Source organism: Ambystoma mexicanum, chromosome 6q (genome assembly GCF_040938575.1).
Source record: "Ambystoma mexicanum isolate Mex_15411 chromosome 6q, UKY_AmexF1_1, whole genome shotgun sequence".
Taxonomy (NCBI): Eukaryota; Metazoa; Chordata; class Amphibia; order Caudata; family Ambystomatidae; genus Ambystoma; species Ambystoma mexicanum.
The window spans coordinates 1,562,752,363-1,562,776,377 of NC_090937.1; the positions used below are offsets into that span (position 1 = coordinate 1,562,752,363).

A 24,015-nucleotide genomic window follows, 5' to 3' on the forward strand; every position below is an offset into this window, starting at 1 on the left:
AGGAGGAAATCAGCCTTACAGCCATGCTGACCTGCAGAACCAAAATGCAGACAGACAGAAGCAATGCAGGCTCGAGACCGAGCATGACGGGTGGTAGCAATGCGCACGCTACGCGGTGGAGGCGTGAAACAACCGTCAATGCTGACACTGCAGTGTCCAGATGTTACATTACAGGCTGTAGTTATTTATTTATTTATTTCGTTTGTAAAGCGTGGACAAACCCTCAGGTATCAGGGCACTAAAAAACAGTTACATGAATCCAATGACATGGAGCCGGATGGCGCGAGTACAGACGTGTGTAGTAGTTGCACAGTGGTTACATAAACATTGCAAGGCGAAAGTGACCAGGTATGCTGACACGAGACGTTCAGGTTTTACAGCGAATGTGGTAGCGTTGCTGGCGCTGCAGTGTGCAGACAATGATTCACCGAGTGTTTTCCTATGGGATTGTGCCATTATAAAACGCTTCAATGAATCAGGGCCTAAAAGCGGTAGCATTCATTACATTGCAGGATACAGAAATATCCGTGGCGAGCAATGCTGACACTGCATATTCGGGCCTGAATCAAAATTGGTGGTAATGCTGCCGTTGCATTAGCCAGCATTACACCACAGTCTCCAGATAATAATTTAGAACTGAGCACTGCTTTCTTTTTTTACCCACAGTGTGCGGTGCTCGTTTAGCGACCTCAGAAGGAGGAAAGGCTGGGTTTGACCCCGCCGGGATTCAAACCTGCGTAGGCAAAGACGTCAAAGCAAGCACTCTACTCGCTGTTCTGTCTGAGCATCTTCGATGTTGTTTAGTGGGCTACAGTAAAACTGACACAGCATTGTTGGTAGAAGCTGTGGCTTTTATGTGACACGTGACATGAAAGAATTCCATGTTTTGCCACCAAGGCCTGGTTGCAATCCCTCTTTAAACCTGGGAGTGGGTCCTGTCCCACATGCAGAAAGAAGTCCGTTTCGATGTCGGTACTGCAAGTAGGGGTGGGTGAAAAAGCTCTATTTCGCTCCTCAGGAGAATTGGCGAATTTCAGGAAAAATGCACGTGATCAGCCAATTCCTCGCGAGCAGTGGAATTGGCAGCGTGTGCTCTTTTTTCCGCCCCAAATTTTATTTTTCAAAAGTTCGTTTTTTGAAAAACGAAATTTCGGTGCTTTGACCACATACATTTCGCTTATCCCTGAAATTTCGTTTTTGTGTGTTTCAAACCTAAAGAACGATATTTCGGGGAAACCAAAAAGTTCTGCGAAAAACAAACAATAAACTCCCCCAAAGGTGTGGCGGAAAAGGTAGGAAACTGCTCAGCTGCCGGAACGGCGTTTTTGGCATATTTGACCAAATCCGTTTTGCAGCGGTAATTTCGCCCACCAAAGTGTGGGCCTACAAATCCCAGGATGCAATGTGCCGTTGTTTAAAAGGCCAGGAATAGATGAAGCCGCTCTCGGTGGCATGGCACATCATGGTAACACCAGAAACATGGACACAGGAGTTGCATTTCTATCATATGTTCTCAATGTGAAATTTAATATTTCATGTGCAGTTGTGTTTTCTCGGGCAAAAGCACGTTGAGCTACATTAATGTAGCATGACTGATCTATCAATCGTACGAGCATGTGTGTCCATGTGGCTCCAGAAATCTCGCGATACCTCATTCCAGCTTTGAGTGATTTATCCTTGCCCGGGTTTTCAGTTGCATTTTGGGACTTGTAGTTGTGCGTGATGCAGTATAACTGAGAGCCATCAAGCTGGGATCATTAAAACTAGCATGCATTGGTTGAAAATGTTCTATTTAAATCAGTTAACGGACGGTGGTTTGTTAATAATGATGTGATATTTATATAGCGCCTTACTCCAAAGCGCTTTACAGAGCACATATTACATACAATATCACCCAACCGAAATTGGGACTCATTTATCAACCTGGGAAGGATGAAAGACTGGGTTGGCCTTGCCTGCGACCTGCAGATCATGCTCAGATCACAGCAGCCAGCGCTCAACCCACCTAGCTATCTTACCAGTTAATACAATATACTATAATAATGAAGCTGCCTGCTGCCGTTTTTGTTGGCCTGGCTGCAAGTAGCTCAGTCAGAGAAGAGGGTGCCGTTGTGAGTGCGGCAGTGGGAGAGGCAGGTGTGAAACCTGTGGTGTTGATGGGTGCAGGTCGCAAGTCTCCCGTTCCTGGGTGTCAATAGTCTTCTGTAGGGTTGATGGAGTCATTTGTTATCCGGAGAACAGAGCCCAAGGATTGAAAGGGTAAAGGGAACTTAGTACAGGGTGTGTGGGGGGGGGGGGGAGGATTCTGCCAAACCCAATGGGAAGTGACATCACGGGATGTGCACATATCCCAAAGTGAAATATGCACATGTCATTCAATGTGTAGTTCTCAATTGAAGAAAGTACACAGCACAGATAAGAAGTGGCCAAGGGAACAGATTTTCCTATAAGAGTGCAGACTAAATTAAAAGGAGCACACCTTTTATAGCTAAGCATTTGTAGCAAAATATGACATTTTGAGGGGGCATGGTGAGAGAGGTGTGTGTGGTCTTGTGGCTAGGTGTGAAGTGGCGGCCATTAATTATTTTATTCTTGAACTCTCTGAAAACACCCAGAAGGGGTGGCGTCCGCCCTGTGCAAAAAGTGGGCGAACGACGCCCACCTGCGTGTTCCCTCGACTTGTGCCCTGCTTAGGGCAGGCAGCGTTGCCGATGAATGTGGGGAGCTTGAGAGAGCTCGGGAGAGCTCCATACTCATAGTTTTGGTTTGCCTTCCTGTCGTGTTAGCTTGGCCTGTGATGGCCATGGGTGGGGGGACGTCTGAGTGTGGTGGAAGGTGGAGGCTGAGGTTTTAGAGGTTAGTTGGTTAGTCTGGGGCCTGGACACCTGGGGCCAACGAGGAATGTGCCCATTGTTGAACAGAATCAGGCGGGTTGTCAGAGGTTTTGGGTAGTAGCCCCCCTTGGGTTGCGTGTCAGTTTCATTTGCTGTGTTAGACGTCCGGATGTATGAGGGGTGCTGGGGGCTTCTGTGGTTTTCTGTAGACGCAGAAGTGGTTTGAAATGACAATGGAATGAAATAGAAAGTGTTGCGCCGGCCGCATGGCAGCAGTGGTGCAGTGTAGCAGACAGGCGTAAAGTCGGAGACCATGTAAAGTTCGAGTGTTCCGAGAAATAAGGACCTTGGGCCCCAAAGAAGCGCGTCACTTGTCCGATACAACCGAATTCCAAGGCCCTGCCTGACAAGCCAAGCAAGGCCGACGTGAGGCCGTCAGACTGGCAGCACAGAATACTACCAGGGCAGGGCGCTAGAGTGGGCGCTGTTCATTTTTTAATTATTATTATGTATTGGTTTATTACAACGTTATACAACAAAGTGTTAAGAAAACATTCTTAACAAATGCAGTCCTCTTAAGTACATATAGTCCCAAAATACTATTAAATCAAGTTAAAAGCATTCCCAGTAATAAAATATATTCCCAGTAAAAAAAAACACGTTCCCAGTAATAAAATACGTTCCCGTTAATAAAAAAGAGAAGAAAAGCCAATCCCATCATTTCATGAAGCGATGAACCCGCTCCATGTTCAAACTATACCTTTAAAACTCATCAATCACGTGGACATATTTTTGAAAAGTTACTACTTTCATTAATAATGTGGTCCTCTTAATATCCTGTGCATACCAAAACAAGACTCAGGCCCAGGTGTGGTCGCGCAGGTGATTAATATAATAACGTGTATTAGCTCTCTGTTTTCCGTCCCGCCAAGACACATTTTCGCGCGCCGGGTGTAAAAACACCCTCGGCCGCTAGGTGTCCCACTCCATCTGCGATAGTCCAGAAGAAGGCGATTTCCCTGAAGTTTAGAGCTTCAGCCACTAGAGAGGGGTGTTGCCAAGTTCCTGATTATTACCATATATTTATTTATTTATTCATTTATTAAGTGTATATGGTTTCAAATAAAACCGTTGTACTTCCACATATACAAGTCATCACGTCATTATTTATAAATGGTAAATAAATAAATAAACAAATACTACTTGCAGGTGCATTCCTGACACATTACATGTTACTGCATCTGGGAGGAGCTGCAATAGTATGTAACTTGTATGAATGAATGTGTGAACATGAGGTGGTGACGTGTATATCTGGAGGTGTAAAGGATTTATTTCAAACCATAGATACTTATTAAATAGATAAATCAAGAAAAGATTCTTAACATTAAGGTAACTCCCACTCTCATTAATTGACACAAGAGTGGTCCACGACCATAACCCAAATTGCTCAGACTGGGTCTTTTTAAATCGACTTGTATTGGGCCGTTCTATTGCAGTGTCAGCAACACTTTACATCTATACAACTAAAGAGTCAATTTCACAGATTACAATAAATAACTACACAAACGTCAGCACCCGCCAATACAAAATAAACCCGTTGAGAAGATATATTTGTCAGGTGCAAATGGCTACAAACCAAGGCACTGTTCTTATCCAAAATGATATCTAGTAGGATTCTTTTTTTTAAGGGAAAGTGGGTTAAAACCAAAGGGCGAATAAGGACGAAAGTGAGAAATCACCATTTAAAAGCCACGAAAGTCACCAAATGACTAACGTGTTCGTGCAAATTATTAGTCATTCGTGTTGCACACTCAACACACAGAGTTATGGCTTGACGAATGATATTGTTAGCCTGCGCAACGCCACTCGCTGTATGGACTTCGTTCGGGTGAAAAGCGGAGTCCACCCTCCCAGTATTCAAACATCGTGGGCCTGATTCGTGGAGTTTTTTTGCACAGTGCAATGTGTCTTTTCACTGGTGCAAATTGACTTTGAACTGCCAACAAACACCCTGATTCGTGCAACCGTGCAAAGTGTATTTTTGTCCCGCAAAGTCACTTTGCAATGAAAAAGTACACTTTGCACTGCTCCACTCTGATACATGGAACCGTGCAAAGTGTATTTTTGCCGTGCAATGTGACTTTGCACGGTTCCATGAATCAGGGTGTTTTTTGGCACTGCAAAGTCATTGCACCAGTGAAAAGTCACTTTGCACTGTGCAAACAATTCCAGGAATCAGGCGCTAAGTCTGAACGTCCTAAGTAGATTTGATCAACAGATCTAATAGTTGCCATCAGAGCATGTAACCAGCCGGTTAGACACACAGATCTACCCCGCAGGTAGGTCAGCCCACCGAGCTACGGTGCCAGGATTTTCACCACGGTGTTCGCTGGCGGCGACCCTTAGCGCAACCTACTGAGCTTTCTTTCACTCAACCAGCAGGTGACTATTTTCTTCCTGTATGAAACAGAATCCACAAGCCATTGCGTTCAAATTTGAGCTGGAAGGGGTTTTTCGAGGCATGAAAACGCTCACGAGGGCGCCCCAGGTCGGGCACCTCCCGTGTAGAGAGTTCAAGGCCCATCCGTCCTGACACGTACAGCCACCCTTGCTGTAAAGGTCGCGACCCGCTCAGTGGGCCTTTGCCGCGCTGGGCGTAATGTGGGCGCACATCTGCGGAGGGAGGGCCGGGCTGCCCGCGGCGGGACGGGCGGGGGCAGCGTGCCAGATTAGGTTAGGGTGGGCCTCGTCAGTGAGTGGCCTTCCCCGGTGCAGAGCCCAGACAGCCCCAGAATTCAAAGGGGGCGGTGGGGACCCTGCTGAACAGGGAGCCAGTTATACTTTTTTTTCCCTCTGTGCTTTCTTTTGAGGGAGGAGGGATTGTTAGTGCACTGTGGGGAGTGCGTAGATAGTGACGACAGGAAACATGTACATAACACGATGGGTCATTAATCCCATGATTCAGGTTTGCTGAAAGGTGAACAATCTTGGCGTGATTTGGTCGCGATGCATAGAATGCCTCTGCTCGCACATGCACGGTACGAGTCCCACATGCCCCAGGCTCGACAGAACAGCATATTTTTTTTTATTTATTTACTTATTTTGAAATGTGTATAGCGCACCCTGGGCGCTATTCTTGACAGTAAGAAACATCAAAGTTACATGGTACGCAAGCGAACGTGACAATAAGAGGTACAAGAGTTACAGGGTCACATAGATACATGCAGAAGAACCTTACAGCCTCCATATTGAACACCAGTGTTGATTTTAGTTATCAGTAATGGTGCCGCTAGCGGAGGGGAGTTCTTTCAGAAGCTTCCGTGAGAACTGCCATGTTTTCCGTTGCCTGCAGAAGGTCCAGAAAGAGGCTTCTGACCCTAATGCGACGGGTAAGGTGGGCTTTGCTCTACTTTTTGTTTGAAGCCTGCGCCTGTTCCGTGTTAAGTTCTTTTAATAACTCTTTTCACTTGCAATAGTGCTACAATTTTGCCCCATCACAAAGGTCGTTGTGTCATTTCAAGATGAAACGTCCTTGTGACAGCCAAAAACCTATTGTTTTAGCTATTTTGGCCCTGATTCACAGAGCGCTTTCTTATGGGATTATGCCATTATAAACGCTTCTGTGAATCAGGCCCCAAAGTGTCTTCTGTGGTTCAATAGTGGGGAGAATCGATGACAAAGGAGAGTGAGGAACCTGCTTTATGAGTCCCACTTTTACCCAGCCCTTCAGTTGAGGAACACCACAAGTCGTTTCTGCGTGTACTATTGTCCCGGGAGGATAGCTCAAGCGGCAACGTGCTCGCCTAGGAAACAAGGCGACACGAAGCAACACAGGTTCGATCCCTGGGTCCACGCTTAGAAACCTCTGGGTATTAAGCATGTTATAAATACGCAACTAAGATATATTCCTGTAACAGCGCCTTTGAGCACTTTAAAAATGCAAATAAATAAATTATCATTGTCCCTAACCAATAAACTAACCCTAGATAAAACTCACCCTTCTGCATACACCTTCTCAAACTCTGAACCATACACAGCCATACCTCTACAGCACAGCAAACCGCACGCACTTTCCAAAAACCAGGACACGAAACAAACTACACAATCTCGCCCAACACCACATGGTGACTAACAATCGAAAAACACACCTACACTCAGTGAGCGGTGCCACCTGAACTGACACTTCACAGCTGCCTTCGCCCGCTCAGTCCTACTAACTTACCCACCTCTCCACTTGCTTTACAGATCCGTCAGAGCTCCAAGAAATTACGCAGGTAGCAACAGCACACGATATAAGAACCTTTAACATAACTAACATGTATGGAAGACGCACTGGGAGAGGGGCTCAGACAAACAAGCGCTTTTCATACACAGGTGCAGAACACGCAGGTGTGGCTGTGATAATATCTGTGTGCCCACGGTGGTCGCGGGTTAACCAGAATGGGGATGATGGCTGAATTTTGGGTGGATCGACGGCCCTTTAACTTTTGAACTTTTATACCGATTCAGCTGAAAAGGAACTGCGAAGGATGGCAGGCAAGAAGCCCCCGTGAGGCGCTGGAACAAACCCCTCCGGCACGCGTGCCCTGGCAGCCGCGTAAATGGTAGGGGGCAAGAGTTTGTATCTCTAGCACGAGAGGAAGTGGAAATACAAAAGTACGTGTTCCAGTTTCCAGCACAATAACTTTAGAAATAGAAAAGATACTTGTTTCACTGCAAACAGGCCAGTTGCGCTCTAAATAGAGAAAAGGCTTTTCTCTGCAGCGTCAGCAGGCCCGCTTGCACTAGAAATAGAGAAAGTCTATCTGTTTTCAGCCTGACTGGGTCTACTCGCGCTTGAAATAGAAGAGTATTTTTCGTTCATTTTCTTGTGCTGATCGTTATTTTGTTCCTATTTCAAGTGCAAGTGGGCCCCTCACATATAATTTTTATTTTTATTTTTTGTGTAAGCGGACAGGCTGGTCAACCCAAAAAAAATTTTAAATCCCATTTCTAGAGTGGGTGAGTCACCTGCATTATAAACGTGACAACATTTTATTCATTATTAATTATTATAATTGTTCTTTTATAATGCACTTAATACCAACGAGTGGTTTCTAAGTGCGGGACCGGGATGCAAACCTGTGTTGCTCTGCGTTGTCTTGCTTGCCCCTCAGCTATCCTATCTCCCCTATGGTAGCAGGCATCACTTCTGGCGGGGAAATTTTACATAGAGGGATTATGGAGGAAGGATTTGTGAAAATGTGTCTGCCCAGACAATCCCCACCCTCCATACAATACGCTGCAAATATTTAATTATAGCAGAGCCCTCAACTGTAGACAGTTGCCTTGGGGTTTATACACTGATGCGCGCTAGTTCTTTTTCCCTATAGCACTGCACCACAGTACACGGCTGAGTCCCAGGAAAAAGTCAGTCCAACTGTCACATTATTTTTTTTTGTTGCATTTTTTAAAGCGCTCACACAGCCCGGGAGCATTGAGGCGCTGTTACAGGAATATGACTTAGTTGCATATTTATAACGTGCTTAATACCCAGAGGTTGATAAGCGCGGACCTGGGGAATCAAACCTGTGTTACTGCTTGTCATCTTGTTTTCAAGGCGAGCAGGTTGCCGCTGAGCTATCCTCCCGGGACGTCTGGCATAGCAATCCACACCACCTCTCAACACTGCGGCTTCTACAGAGCAACTTGACTAGTCATCTATGCTCAACATTCGACAGTGGCTTTCATTTCAATCTCCTATTTTGCATGCAAAGCGATGATCCTGGTCCTGTGCAAGCTATAGCGCCTCGAAGCCATAAACATGGCAGGAGGAGCTCTACAAATATCAGTATAGTACGAGCACTTTTTTAAAAAATCTTATATTATATTTATATTTCAGTGTTATTTCATGCCTGTGTTGCTATTATGGTTTTTTTTACCCTAAGAATTATTGTCTGTTTTTGAAATTCGACCATATGTACTAATAGTCAAATTAAAGCCATGCTGGTGAGGTATCAATTGGAGTAACGTAACATCACACAATGTCAGTTCACACTGGGGTGCTGCCGTTCCCCAAAATATTTGCAATATGTGGTGTTATAAAGTGCGTTTTTTTCTGAAATCCTCTTGCTTTTGAGCACTTTGATGGTTGGTGTTCTTAACATCCGAGGTAGCGGTGCTGAGCAAAGGGACCTCAGAACGACGAACAGCTGAGTCAGCCTTCATGCAATTTGGAACTGCGAATCACAGGTTACACGTGGAGTTAAACATCTCCTCGTCGGTCTCCTTTTCTGGCTTTTTAGTGTGTATCTTTTTATTCAGTAAACAGCGAACTAAAGGTAGCCACTGTGTGTTAACATGAAAAGACGTACCAGCAAGCTCGGCGCTTTCGTCTGTCATGGGGCAAGCTGACGCTTCTCAAGTTCCAGTCCTAACACGGCAGACTCATCCTTTTATCCTATAAACGTGTGTAATCATAATTATATCTACACCGTTTCGGAGCGGATGCAGTCCGACACGAGGAGCCTTTTAAAAACGTTATATTATTGTACAAACCGCGATATTGCCTAATTTAACCTTGCGTATAGAAAACGTGATGTTCCCCAACTGAACCCCTGGCTTGTCACATGCAGATTGCGTCCAGCTCTCAGCAGTAAGCAGGTATCCCACTGAGCTATTTTGAGAGATTGATAAAGGAGTAGGGGAAAACAAGGTGCATCTTTTTAACGCACCCCCTGCGCTTCCTCTGCCAGGGCCGCACTCAGGGTTCCACTCACGGGTGTGCCGAGAAGCCCCTCCCCGTCACTTGGCGCGTGAGCTTCCGCCGGGAGCCAGTAGCGGAAACTGGAGGCCCAGTTAGGTCCGATCGACAACGAATCGTCAGGCATTTGGTTCCTCTGTGTTTAAAAAAAAAAAATAGGCACCCTGATAGCTATGAATGTGTGAGTCTCGATTCGTGAGAAACTTGAATCTATGTGTGATCAAAATAAATCCACAATGGGAAACGGGAACCTGTGGCACGAATAAGAATTCGAATCTACGGGAATTGATTAGAAAATAAATCGATGCAAAATTGATTCATGGAGAAAACGAATCCGTCTGTTCGCCAAAATAACGAGCATTTTGTGAGGGAAAACAGTAGCATTTTTGAAGAAAACAGATTAGCATCCGACCGCAGCAGATTTGTATAAAAAAAGCATTAATTCCTAAGAAAATCAAAGAATTATACGAGGAAAACAAATAGGTCTATGTCAAAGGATGCGATTTTAGATCAAAACGAACCGAGTGATAAGTGCACAAAATAATACAATGTTATTTATGATCGTTTTTAACACAAAAATACTGATTTATTCCACAATCGTATCACTGTATAACAAAAGTAAACTGATCTTCGACATGCTGTAATTAGGCCATCTCTGCCAGCTCGCTTTGTGCTGCCTGTTTCCGTTATGCGTAACTATGCAACCTGTACCGATGTGTCCTATTCTGTAAAAACAAAGCGCCTAGATGCCTTCGGCCTAGGAGCGCTATATAAACTGCAATAAATAAATAAAGGCTTGATTTTTTAATTAAAAAAAACGAGTAACACATTTCTACTACGAACCCACCCCCTGCACCTGTTGCCCGCTCCCCTCCAGTCAGTTCTGATATAGCGCTTAATAACGTATGTTTCGCATTCTGGCTAAAATAACAAATCACACCTTTTCATATTTGAATTAATGTGCAACCAAAGCTTTTTTACTTGTATTTAACATAAAATAATGTTTTCTAAAATGTTCTTCAGCGACTCTTGCTCTGCCGCGTTTTAAAGTGCACAGAAGAAAAACAGGAGACTTTAAATGGGGTCGGAAATCCTAGCGAACCGGGCCCTGCCCCTCGGATATTCCCACGGGTAGTGTAACAGCGGTACGCATTTTATTCTCCCTGGAAGGATGAAAGGTCGAGTCTGCCCTGCTCTGATGACGCGCCTAGGTCGAGCTACGCGTCGCAGGTGGGGCGCGGTCCACGTGACTTCGGATCCGCACTGCTGCTGTGGCGGGAAAGGGCGCGCCCCATAACGCCCCACTGATATGGCAGGCGCAGCACGAGGCTTAATAATGCAATATGCATCAGGGAGCCAATCACGCGGCCCCCTGCAGTACTAGCTTGGTGCGCCGACTGCTTAAAATACCCAGAAATACATTTTATTTTTATTTTTCGTTATACAGCATTGTATTTAATTCCAGCAATTTATAATGCAAATACACACAATCACAGGACACACAGATAACTAAGATGGCTCCGATTTGTTCTGTAATAAAAGTGAACACTTTTCACCAGTTCTTTCGATGTCAAGCCATTGTGGGTGTTCACTTTCTGCGCGTGTTGTCCCTGCCAAGCCGAGTCTGCGTGCGCAGTGCTCACGGGAACACCCGAGCGTGTGGTGTAGGGGCGGGGGGCTGCTAGCGACTGGCAGGCCTCTTGCTATATCTGTACTTTCCCTGCCACATAAGTAGGCGAAGGAAGCCTCACAATCCTGCGTATTGGCATTCAGTGGAGACCGCCGGAAGACCTTGACACACAGTGTGTGTGTGTGTGTGTGTGTGTGATTGAGCACGCACGCGTGCGCTAAACCATAGATGGATAGAGAGATATACATAGGCAGGTAGAACGATAGATACCTTGAGCGAAACAGAGGCAGACAGTCGATAGATGGATGAATGAATAGATGGATAAATATGGAGACAAATGGATAGATAACTAGATGGGTAGGCGATGTATATATGATAGATAGACAGACAGATGGCCAGATAGACGATGTATAGATAGATAGATAGATGGATATATAGATAATAGATAGAAGAAAAGATAGAGAGTATATAGATGGATAATAGATGATAGATGATAGATGGCTATACAACGTATAGAGAGGAGATAGATAGGTAGTCAATATATAGACCCATGGATAGATGATCGATGGATGAATAGATATATGCTAGATAGATGGATAGATAGACAATGTGTAGATAGACGATACATAGATGTATAGATAGATAATAGATAGATGATAGATGGATAGATAGCCAATATATAGACCTATGGATAGATGATAGCTAGATGATAGATAGATAGATGATAGATGGATAGATGGACAGGTAGATGACTAGATGGATAGGTACACAATATATAGATAGATGATACATAGAAAGGTAGATATAGGGATAGACAATATATAGAAAGATGGAGGGATAGATAGAGCTGCAAATGTAGATAGATACATACGTGCATGGAGACACATTACTAGATAGATGGATAGATAGATGATAGATATATGAATAGAAAGATGGATAGATGGATAGAGAGATGAAAGACAGTTGAATAGAAAGAAATATATATAGATAGATGATATAGATATATGCAGATAGTTGGATAGATAGATGATAGTTGGATAGATAGATAAATATATGATAGAAAGATGGATAGATAGATGATACATAGATAGGTGATAGATGGATGGATGGATAGATAGACGATACATAGAAAGGTAGATATAGGGATAGACAATATATAGAAAGATGGAGGAATAGATAGAGCTGCAAATGTAGATAGATACATACGTGCATGGAGACACATTACTAGATAGATGGATAGATAGATGATAGATATATGAATAGAAAGATGGATAGAGAGATGAAAGACAGTTGAATAGATAGAAATATATATAGATAGATGCTATAGATATATGCAGATAGTTGGATAGATAGATGATAGTTGGATAGATAGATAAATATATGATAGAAAGATGGATAGATAGATGATACATAGATAGGTGATAGATGGATGGATGGATAGATAGACGATACATAGAAAGGTAGATATAGGGATAGACAATATATAGAAAGATGGAGGGATAGATAGAGCTGCAAATGTAGATAGATACATACGTGCATGGAGACACATTACTAGATAGATGGATAGATAGATGATAGATATATGAATAGAAAGATGGATAGATGGATAGAGAGATGAAAGACAGTTGAATAGATAGAAATATATATAGATAGATGCTATAGATATATGCAGATAGTTGGATAGATAGATGATAGTTGGATAGATAGATAAATATATGATAGAAAGATGGATAGATAGATGATACATAGATAGGTGATAGATGGATGGATGGATAGATAGACGATACATAGAAAGGTAGATATAGGGATAGACAATATATAGAAAGATGGAGGGATAGATAGAGCTGCAAATGTAGATAGATACATACGTGCATGGAGACACATTACTAGATAGATGGATAGATAGATGATAGATATATGAATAGAAAGATGGATAGATGGATAGAGAGATGAAAGACAGTTTAATAGATAGAAATATATATCGATAGCTGCTATAGATATATGCAGATAGTTGGATAGATAGATGATAGTTGGATAGATAGATAAATATATGATAGAAAGATGGATAGATAGATGATACATAGATAGACGATACATAGAAAGGTAGATATAGGGATAGACAATATATAGAAAGATGGAGGGATAGATAGAGCTGCAAATGTAGATAGATACATACATGCATGGAGACACATGGTTAGATAACTAGATAGTTATGATGATAGATATATGAATAGAAAGATGGATAGAAGGATAGAGAGATGATAGACAGTTGAATAGATAGAAATATATATAGATAGATGATATTGATATATGAAGATGATAGATGGATAGATAGATGATAGTTGGATAGATAGATAAATATATGATAGAAAGATGGATAGATAGATGATGATGATACATAGATAGGTGATAGATGGATGGATAGATAGACGATGTATAGATAAACGATAGATAGATAGATGGATAGATCGATAAAAGATGATATGGATAGATAGATATCCAATATATACAGAGATTATTAGATGATGGATGGATGAATAGATGGATGATATATGGATAGATAGATAGACAGACAGTTAGATGGATGATAGATAGACTTTATATAGATGGATAGATAGATGATAGATGGATGGATAGATAAATAGATCAACAAAGGTAGATAGATACATAGATGCATGGAGATGTATGGATAGATGACTAGACAGATGGATAGATAGATGATAGACAGATGGATAGATAGACGATATATAGATAGATATATACATACACAGTGGGATAGATAGACACATAGTGGAATAGAAGATAGATACAGACAGAAAGATAGATCGATAGATAGAAACAGAGACGTAGCCAGGATTGTCTAACAAGTGGGGCCTGAAGCTAATGTAGTTTGGCCCACCACAGGGACATTAACATCTGCAAATGCCCACACAGCGCTGCTGAGTGGGATTGGCGCATCTCTAGATATGGTGAGGTTGGACTCCCAGGAACTGGCTATTTTGAGGGCTTACAGCTTTGGCGCCCATGAACCAAACGATTTGAAATTTTCCCAAAAAGAAATTCTGCTCTCGGTATATTTTGTGTGTGCAATGTTCGCAAAGTTCTGTCTGTGACACAAAGTTAGTTTGGCTGGGGGCGGGTGGTGGGCTATATTTACATTCAAGGGGCCATAGAACACTTCTGCGGAAGCACCATGGCAATAAAGGAATATTGATACGGGCAACGTTATTTTATGGTTCCTGGCGAGGAGTTATTGGGCAGATCACCATCCTTTTCACTGCATATTACGCGCAGCGTGGAATGAGGGGGAAGCGGGTGTTTGGGGGTGCATTAGAAATCGATAAATGCAGTAGCCCTCTCCAATTCTCATATCTCTGATGCTAAGGCTATATTGTGCTACATGCATTTGGAAATATTGGTACTATCACGCAAAGGGTCCATGCACCTGCTGCAGAGGTCGGCATAGCCTGCGGTGTGCAGGTTTGAACCCCGAGAACATAATAATTTAGCATTTATATAGCACTACGAACCCTCAGGTATCTGAGTGCGGCTTATTATTACCCACGGTGTGTGGTGCACATCCCTTCTCTCTTTCCAACACAGTTATCCTTGGGTATCCTCGGATGATAACATTTTGTGCATTTGACACTATGAAATTTAGGTGATAAAGAGTAGCTATATCCATACCATATATCATTGTATGCTGCTCTTGTAGTTAGAGTCCTTCATATTTTTGAGTCCCCTCTAGTTTCACCGTCCACTGCTGCCCAAATAAGACACATGTCTAAGCAACTCTTTTTTACCATTCCCCCTTCCAGTTGTACATAAAAAGTACATCTCCCCAGCCCTGCTCCCAATTCTTCCCTTTGTGATGGCTTTTGTCAAGAATTTAACCAATTCTTCCAATTATTTCCCTCGCGGCGTCCCTTCCAAGAACTCTTTTTTCCTCGCGCAGCCTCCCCCAGAGTTTTTGTTGGGCGCCTTTCACTCCCTATTCTAAACCAGCCCATTTACTGGGAAGCCACCCACGGAACAACCAAAGAGTGGCGTCAATGTTTTCCCCAACTTCACTTCCTGCCCAAGGTCCCCCGCTCCCAAGCTGACACCACCTGGAACGGCCGCTGTGGTCCAGCTCAGAATTGTAAGGCCACAGTGTTCCTGAATGCCAAGCAGGACATTAACAACCAAAGTTGGGGTGCTCCCATTACACCCAAAATCCGTATTGTGTTTGAAAAGCCATGGTACTAACAAAATGAAACACCTCTTCAACAAAACTGTCCCTCATTCAACCCCTACAATTGTCTCCCTCCTGTGGATTGCATGATGCTTCGACTGTACAAGCCATTCAAACGTTAGCCTCTCAGGCTGGCTACTTGTTTGGCACGAGAGAGAAAAGTCCTTGTTTCCCGCTACATGATTGAATGGTCGAGATGTATATGCTGCTTAGAGCTTCAAGCAAGGGTGACCGGCTGCCACCATCGTCAATGATCTGCTTACCGAAGCTACCAACGGCATTGGCCCTTTCCGAACCACCTCAGCCAACATCTTCATTAGGAACTCGTCCCAGCCGTACTCCAACTAATTCAGGCTACAACACAAGTCATGCAAATTTGCTGGGGAACGATACAATACCAATGAAGAACACCTGGGCTCTCATGTAGGTTGACTGCCCTCTTCGCCTAAGGTGAATACTCTCGACCAGCAATGATTTCTTCAATCGAGAATTGAAAGTACCCCCCAAATACGGGTTCAGATTTCAAACTATGCTTCGTCCTCACCTCCGTTACGATGAGTGGGCAGTAGGTCTTATCACAAACCTGTGCCCATTCCACATCCCGACTCATAACATTCCCCTGAAATCATATGCCAACACCCACAATCCCACGATTACCAACACCATTAATTCCTCTCTTCGGAAGGAATTGTACCTGGGAACTTTGGGAAATTAGTACTTTCCCAGCCACTAAGAAATCCCTCGCATGATACCCCCGTCCTTGGACACATTGTTCCATTCCAAGTCTCTTTAACATATTAGAACGAGGACAAGTTCATGGAGACTGTGCACTTCCTTCACCCGAGACAATCGGCCTCCTGCCTAATACAATGGACCACTATCAGTCCAAGTCTTGGTTTCTGGATCACACTATCACCTGCAAGGCTACAGTCCCTTTATCGTGAACATGCTCCTTGGGCTACCAGTGGAATTCACAGTCTCTCGTGGAGTCCTCCATGATCCCGCCAATCCTACTTCAGTTCAGTGTTCATATGTTCCCAACCATGAGCACCTCAGCAGCACGTCTCATCACATGACTAAATGAATTCCACCACATCACCCTGATCCTCAGGGAGCTACTCCTTTAGGCACAGCTGTTCCAGACAGCCCTCATCACCTACAAATCAGTCACAAGCAAAACACTGCTCCACTTGTCTGAGAAAGGCACTATCTTCAGTGTCCAGTGCAACACCAGGAACTATAGCATCACCAGCTTGAAATACAGGCTGCAAGAGGGGAAGACAGGAAATAGAGCTTTTCCTGGTATGTACTCAGTCTCTGGAATAAGTTACTAATGCAGATAAGACGGCCCCCTTCATCCTACAGTTTAGGAACAGCCGGAAGACCCTACTCTTCAAAGAACATCTCATCAATCACTGATCGCTCCTCTTAACCCTAATTCTCTCCCACTGGAGCTCTTTGCCCCCTATCCATCCCAGCTCTTTTGCTATCACGCACTCTTGTAACCCACTGGGTGTGTCCACTACGTACATTGCACTATTGCTTAGTGGCTAGGTTTGCGCTTTAGAAACGCCCATGCATATATGCCTGGACCTTGCTAGGGATCCAAGAGCAGTATTTTCCTCTCGTTCATCTCTCACATCCAGGCAAGACCAAAACGTGCAAATTCTCCCCTCCCCCTGGCCCCCACCAGCACCTTTAACTGGGAGGCAGCCAATACATTGCATGGACACAGACAACCTGCCTAAAGATGATTGAGATCACAGTGCTGCAAATAGCAAATCACACTCATTGATAAATGCACAGTTTACTAAATCATGACTAAATCATGACTATATATATAGCCGGTCTGATAGCACAGCGAGTAGAGTGGTTGCTTTGATATCTGTACAGAGGCTGCTGACCCAGGTTCAAATCCCAGCAGGGCCAAACTCAGCCTTTCATCCTTCCGAGATCGATAAATGAGCACCATGGTAGTGCTATATAAATGATACATTGTTATTATAACTGAAGGCAACACGCTGATAAAAGCAGACAGCAGACAGGCGCCTGAAACCGCTGAAGAGATGCCCCACCCGTCTTCACCTCTAGAGGGCGCTCTCCATGTAATGGGTCCCACCTGCTTCCATTGGAAAGCATTTGCCTCCTTTATCCTCCTGTCAGTAAGGTAGGTATTCTTTGGTGGGACTCTAGATATGTGTAGAAAGTTGGCATGGCGATCTGATGCGTTGAACCCGCAGGGCCGCCACAGTAGCGCGTCCTACTTGGAAGACAGAGAGTCATGGATGTACCCGGAGAGAGCCCTTATGGAACATCCCCAGAGAAGACCCACAAAAGACTGGCAGAAAGGGGGTGCCGAGAAGATTGAAAGATCTATTGCTTCCATTTTTCCCCATTACCTATAATACACATGTCAAGACTGATGTGCTCAAACAGTTAAAACAGAGCATCTTAAATACTTCCTAAAAGTGCAGAAGACTAACATGTCCACGTGGCCTGTTTTAGGGGTGTCTGGGGGGGTTGGGGGAGCAGAAGGTGTGCAGAGGTTTTGGTGGCAGGATTACGTGGTGTTTGTGAGATGCTGCCACTGCTCCCACAGAGCTTGCCATGTCTTCTGATTCCACTCGATGCCAGGACTGCCTGTGTCATACAAGCAACTGCACCAGCCCCAACCCTCCCAGCCTTCAGAGGCCTCACAGTGGTATTTGCATTTTGTATTTGCATTATTTGGGTTTATGTAGAGTGACCCTAGCGCCGCAGAATAATTTGGGTTAACAGAAGTCTGTGGCAAGGGAGATCCAAACTCTCCTTATGTTCTTGGTGCTGGACCTGAGCCTCGCCCATCACCCACCCTCTGCTGGGATATGCTCCCCTTCTTGACCCACCCCACCCCCCGCTCTCTTCCCACCAATTAAGATGTACATTCTTGCACCTCTGCACGTGGGACTTCTGAGGCACGCTCTGCATGTCTATAGCTCGTGAAGGCCTCCATACCTGACCAGCTGTTCCAGCTGAGGCCTCACTAATTATTTTGCTAATGGTGGTATTGCTCCCCTGTTTTAAGCTGGTAAGCCTCCCAATACACCAAAGAGCAACCCAAATATACCATCGGCCATGGCTAGTAGCAGCTGTCAAGATGCGTCACCCCCCCTTCCGGTATTTCTTAGATGTCTCCGGCAAAGGTCTTAAAAAGAGGGGGTGCCAGAATGGGCATTTGGGGGGTATCCCACTGTTACTACTACCTAGAAAGAGATCTGTTAAGCAGCACACCTTGTGCCCTGTTTCATACCCAGGTTCTGGGGGTACACCCTCATTACCGCCAGGGATCAAGTCGAAGGCCCCCCCCCCACTTTTTTTCAGAAGTTGCCCCACTTTTTTCAGAGGACACATTGATATGCTAATTTCTGGTGACGCCACATTCAATTGGTATGTTAATGAGTCCCCTCACTTTTTTTAATCCTTGACCCCTGATTGCCGTGCTTGGCTATGCCCTTGGTGTGGTCAGCCGGACTCCTCCCTTTCTAACACTGCCATTCCCTCGCTCCACAGCCACGAGTTAAAACTGCATAAAAGCCTTGCGGTGATTGCATAGGGCAGTGCCTGCGGCTGTGGAATGGGCGAGTGAGCAGTAGTTGGAGGCTTTGAATGGAGTTTGCATCTTGAAAGGCATTTTTTAACCTGGTTAGAAAGTACGCCCAAAAAAGATTTCGTCCTTCCCCTCATACATTTTAGTCGCCTTAAAAAAAAAACACAGCCCACACATCCTGCTTTTCCTTGCAGGAGTTCAGTGCTTTTCTCCCTTCTTTTTTCATGCCCAACTCAACCCCTCAATTATTGGAATTGGTATGTTCCGGCCCTGGGCCCTTTCTCTTTCAGCTTGTTGTGTCTCGGGATCCGGTTTTGCGGGTCAGGTTTCAGCCGTGCCCATTTCCGTGTGGCACAGGCTGCACTTAGGTTGTCTAGCGATTAGGAAGGGGGCGGATTGAAAGCCAACAATGGCTACAGTGTGCAATTACTATCCTACAGAAGAGAGAACAATGTCCCACACAAACACGCTCTAGACAAGAGGCGCACGAGGAAGAGATGGCAAACTATTCCGTTTCCGTCCAACCAATAACACTCTCGTTTTAGAGGACGCTGATGCAGTGCAAAGCTTAGTTCCATTTTTTTTGTACTCCCTCCACATACTTCATGTATTGCACACATGCAGGAACACTGCCTACGATACTCAAGTAGATACCAAGGCGAAGAATGTGTCAAATTGTGCAGATCTGCCCCCGCCACGATGCACCCGGACAGACCAGGCGCAATCCCCAAATTTGCATTGTGGAGCATGAGGAATTGCAATGGTGTAACCCATGTTTCAGCTTCAATGATTACGCGCCCAGGCAGGGGCGTTGCTAGGGGGGGGCTAAGGGGGCTATAGCCCCTGATCTTTTGGTTGTAGCCCCGGATAGAATCTCAGGAGCTACAGCCAAAAGACTAGCTAGCCCCCAGTCCTGACAGTTCCAACATCAGCTTAGCCCCGGGTCTTTTCCAGACCTAGCAACTCCCCTGCGCCCAGGGCAAAGTGCATGCAGAGAAAATGTGAAGAGCTACAGCATGCGTGTGGCAACACAAGGGTGGAGCACCAATACAACTGTGCCTAAATCATGAATGCAGTGAGTCCCAGCACGCTCTGGACGGTTTTCGAGGAGTGTCCAGAGTGCTCCAGCCAGATGTGGAGAGTGTGCACTGTTTTCTGTGGACATGCTGTAGTTTGCAGAATGATTCCCTAAGGCCGTGTCGGCTCTCAATGGGCACAAAAGCGCTGCTGGGTCAGAGTTTATGGCCAAGCACTACGATGGGTAAGTTATGGAGGCGTGATGTTCTTTGGATGTCACCACCAAGCGTCGAAACAAGCTGTGGGTTAAGAGTGCATCATCTGCATTAGATATCCATACCAAGCAGGAGGTTATTGATGCATGACATTGACTAGTCGTTCCTACCCAGCGACCAACCAAGCAGTATGTGATGGGTGTATATATTCTTTGGCTCTGCCTACCTAGTAGTAGGTAATGATCACACAATAGTCAATTGACCATTAGTACCCGACGAGGGTCAATGAGCTTGTTAAAAGCAAGCTCATTGGCCCTCGCCCAGGCCTTACCTGCCAGACAAGGCTCGACACTGCAGCATCAAGGAGTTCTTTCCCTCGAGTGGCTGCCATGGAAAAGGAGAAGGGACTACGGAGAAGGGACTACGTGTAGTCCCTTCTTCCCGAGCCCTGGTGGCCATTTTGTTTGCTTTTTTCCTTGAGTTGAGAAACCGTTGCAGCGCCGTTTCTCAACTCGAGAAAACTTGCTCTTAGTACCCTGGTACGATGTGCTCGGGTACTAATGCCAATATAACCCGAGGAGGGGGGAATTACCGGTAGGATAAAGCCCCCTCTCCTTGGGTTATATTGCCTGTAAAGCATGTTATTGATTAGATGTCGCTACCAAATGACTTAATAAGTGTTACATCATTAGCACATCATATTCATTGGTCGCTTTGATGAAAAGACAACTGCTCTGCAGGAGTGCAGGGATGTGTAGTGGCTGAAATGCCTACACACTACTACACACTACTACAAACCACCAATGATCCCAATCATAAAGGTGAAACAGGCACAGATAAATGATACACCTCCTCAGTGTTGGACTGGGGCATAACATTAGCTCTGGCACCACTGAAAAAGAGGCCCACTGTTGCAAAGGGCAATTCACTTCTTTTGTGATAGAAAGTTTGAGTAGCACCAAAATGGGGGGTTGTGGGGTAAACCGTGTTGAAAACTTTGCATTTTAAAGAATATTTGGTCAGTAACCCTAGCCAAAACTAGTAGCTGCACAGTGAAGTAACTCTGATTGGCCCACTTTGCCCAGTAATACTGGCCCATGCTAGCATGTCATGTCAGCACTTGGGGCATTGCCCTATTTCCTTATAGGCCAGTCAGAGCCTGCACCTCTGCCTTTTGCCAAGGACAGTCTATACTCTTAAGAGGGATGTGAATGTGATAACGGTAGCAACCCAAACATCAATAGTACAAGGGCTCCAAAACAGAGAATGTCCAATCAAGGCTCGAAAAATATGTACTTTAATTAAACAAGCCAATATGCGATTAACTATCTAGGAAAACCCAGCCCTGTCGAGAAAACCCAGGAATTGCAGAACATATATGTGATAGCACTCTGGGTATGGGAGCAGGAGTGAATACGCGAGTAATTGCAATAATGTCACTTGAAAAGTATATATATGTCTTTGAAAAAGGGGCAAAAGGGTGGATTATCATTCACTATGGTTCCATGGATCTGGGCCTCTCTGTAGTACCTTAATCTTCTCTTGGATAGTTCGACAGCATCAACCTCGGCTTTTGCGATGCCGTTCTTTTTGCTCGAACCAGGATCGAGTGTAGCAGTTCTGATGGTTTGAGACATGTGAAAATGCAGCGGTTCAATACTCCTGCAACAGTGTGCTGTTGTAGTGCCACAGCAGTGATGAGCGCAGCTGGCACAATGCAGAGTTGAAACGTGGGTCGAAGTTTGATGAGTGGGCCAGCAGAGCGGGTCCATTGTTGTTTGAAGGATCAGAAAGCAGTCAAATTGGTTGGAGGATGGTTCAAAGTGGCAAAATGAATCAAATGAGGGAGACCCCTTCTTTAAAAAAAAATAAGAGTGCAGTGATTGAACCACAGCAAGCCTGCTATAAGGGGTCCAATCTCTGCCCTTGAGACAAGTGACCTTTGCCTTCTTAGATCATGACCAGCGTGTCTTGTTCAGCAGGAAGTGGAGGGGACAAGGGGGAGAGAAAGCCCCACAGAAAACTAAAATAATTAAAACCTTCTCTGTCCTCTCTGGCTACTCTATCCACAGTCCCTCCCAAGTCTGCAGCTTCAAAGACCCATTGGTATGCAAAAACCTCGTGTGAGGCAGGCCCTTGGTTATGGGGGTGCCTCTTTGAAGTATGGTTACCAGGAGATGTCCTGGTGGGAGTTCTTCCGATTGTGGGGAGGTGTGACCTATCCTCCCAGAGAATGAACAGATGCAGGATGCCTGCCTTTTGTCCCACTTGCTGAAGTAGAGACTGGCAGTCTAGCCATGAATCTACATAGCCTTTATATAGCTGACATGAGCTCACAGGGTTGGCATTTGTATATGATCAATCTTATGTGACTTTAATATTTGTGTGCACTATCAGCCCCCATATCAAAACCAGGTATGGCTTATAATTAGAGTTTACCCTGCCACCGGATTGATAGGGCCACAATTATGAAGTTCTTGGATCAGAGGTGCAAAAGTAAAATGCAGTCTCTGTCTGTGGGACTAAAGTGTCCTAGCAGCAGTTCGAAGGCACATGTGACCTTTGCACCAATCCTGTGCCACTGAAGGCCAGGCGCTACAGATGTCAGGAGACGGATACAGTAGGACAACATGTGTGCACCGTGCAGTTGGAACAGAGCTTTATTAAAGGGGGGTCTGATTAGCAGACCACACTTTCTGAGATGGATTGCTCACAACACTTAATTCTACTTTATATATTTTATTTAGTAAAGTTCTGGTTATCTTACCCTCACCAGTTGGCATTCCTTCACAGTCATCTCTTAATAGCGACCTACCAAGTGGGAGAGTATGTTCATATGATATTCATCAGTCATCGCTACTAAGCAACCTGTCAAGTCGGTTGTTAATGTCACATGGTATTAATTGGCTGGCCCCATCAAGCAACATGCCAAGCATTACTTTATAAGTGCTTCATATTTACTGGATGTCCCTATCAAGTGATGTACCAAGTAGTAGGTTATGGGTGCATTATAATAATCAGATGTCCCTACCAGATGACCTACCAAGCAATAGGTTGTGGGTGCATTATTCATTGGTCGTCCCACACTATCTGGAACGTTGGAAATAGAGGCGGCTGAAAGATGTCTACTTGAGCTATTCGTGACTATCAGATCATCAACATCCTCTTTACATCCTTTTCTTTGAAACTATGTTTCCATTTTGGAGCTGTCCCAAAAACGTTGAATAGGGTGTGTAGTTTGAGTAGATGGTAAAATAATGAGTGTCCCCTCCCTTCGGTGTGGATGCACCTAGGATATCTGGTCCTCCACCATTTTACAAAGGAAGGGCCACTCACCCTGAACTGACTCATGCAGCCACTCAATCTTGGGCTCATTCCCTCTACAAGACCCAACACAAAGGTTGTCAGAACGTGTACATCTGGGGTAGCAGAGTGTCCCTGTATGGAAAAATGCATCCACTGTTCCATTCATCTCTCTACGTCTGTTTGGGACATCCAGGCCAACACCATGGAAGACTTAGGGGTAGCTAGACCATGGTGCCAAAAAAATCGGGCACAGCGACATCGAAGATAAACTCTGTCTGAGTTCAAGGTATGTATAAATGCACCATTCTGTGGACATCTGCCGCAGGCACGCCTCTCAATCCACACCATCTAGCATGCAGCTACGGCTATGACAAGTTTGGTCTAGCTGGTCACATACATTTTCGCACTAAAACCCCAGTCTTGCCTCAACACCTCTGCCTTAGCATACAGT

General features: G+C 44.8%; 1 protein-coding gene across 1 annotated transcript in view; it reads right to left on the minus strand.

Moving 5' to 3' along the window:
* Positions 1-24,015, minus strand: part of ATP6V1B1 (ATPase H+ transporting V1 subunit B1) — a 433,722-nt gene that overhangs the window by 295,062 nt on the left and 114,645 nt on the right. The window lies entirely within an intron of this gene.